Source organism: Oxyura jamaicensis, unplaced genomic scaffold (assembly GCF_011077185.1).
Source record: "Oxyura jamaicensis isolate SHBP4307 breed ruddy duck unplaced genomic scaffold, BPBGC_Ojam_1.0 oxyUn_random_OJ68972, whole genome shotgun sequence".
In the NCBI taxonomy this organism is placed as follows: domain Eukaryota; kingdom Metazoa; phylum Chordata; class Aves; order Anseriformes; family Anatidae; genus Oxyura; species Oxyura jamaicensis.
Window position 1 is genome coordinate 466 of NW_023309148.1, and position 1,234 is coordinate 1,699.

Genomic DNA, 1,234 nt, shown 5'->3' on the forward strand with positions numbered 1-1,234 from the left:
GGAGCAACTGGGGGGCACTGGGATCCCCTTGGGGACATCAGGGACAGGTTTGGGGACACTGGAACGCCCCCTTGGGGACACTGAGAGCCCCCCCGGGGATACTGGGGGGAACTGGGGGGAACTGGGAGATACTGCGGGGCACTGGGATCCCCTTGGGGACATCAGGGACAGGTTTGGGGACGCCAAGATCCCCCCTTGGGGACATTGAGAGCCTCCCCGGGGATACCAGGGGGAACTGGAGGGCACTGGGAGATACTGGGAGCAACTGGGGGGATACTGGGATCCCCCTGGGGACACTGGGGACAGGCTTGGGGACACCAGGACGCCCCCTTGGGGACACTGAGAGCCCCCCCCCCCCCCCCCGTGGATACTGGGAGGACTGGGTGGTACTGGGGGGGAACTGGGGGGTACTGGGAGCAACTGGAGGGTACTGGGATCCCCTTGGGGACACTGGGGACACCAGGACACCCTCTTGGGGACACTGGGAGCCCCCCCCCAGGGATCCTGGGGGGACTGGGAGCAACTGGGGGGTACTGGGAACCCCCTTGGGGGACACCAAGTGGCCTATGGGGGGGTCCCACGGGTTGGGGCCCTATAGGGGGGCACTGAGACCCTACTGGGGACAACCCAGGGAGTAACTGGGGGATACTGGGAGCAACTGGTGGGTACTGGGAGCAACTGGGGGGTACTGGGCAAGTACTGGGAGTAACTGGGGGGTACTGGGAACCCCCTGGGGGGGACACCACAGGGCCAATGAGGGGGGGTTCCCTACAGGTTGGGGCCCTATAGGGGGGCACTGAGACCCTACTAGGGACAACCCAGGGGATACTGGGGGATACTGGGAAGAACTGGGAGGTACTGGGAGTAACTGAGGGATACTGGGGGGGTACTGGGAACCCCCTTGGGGGACACCAAGTGGCCTATGGGGGGGTCCCACGGGTTGGGGCCCTATAGGGGGGCACTGAGACCCTACTGGGGACAACCCAGGGGGTAACTGGGGGATACTGGGGGATACTGGGAGGAACTGGGGGATACTGGGGGGGTACTGGGACCTCACTGGGGGGACACCAAGTGGCCTATGGGGGGGCGTGCCCACATTGTGGCCCTATAGGGGACCCCATTGGGGACGCTGTGGGGTCAGGGGGACGGGGGGGGGGGGTCAGGGGGGATTGGGGGTATTTTGGGGGAGTTTGGGGGTATTTTTTGGGGGGGGTGGGGGTATTTTGGGGGGGGG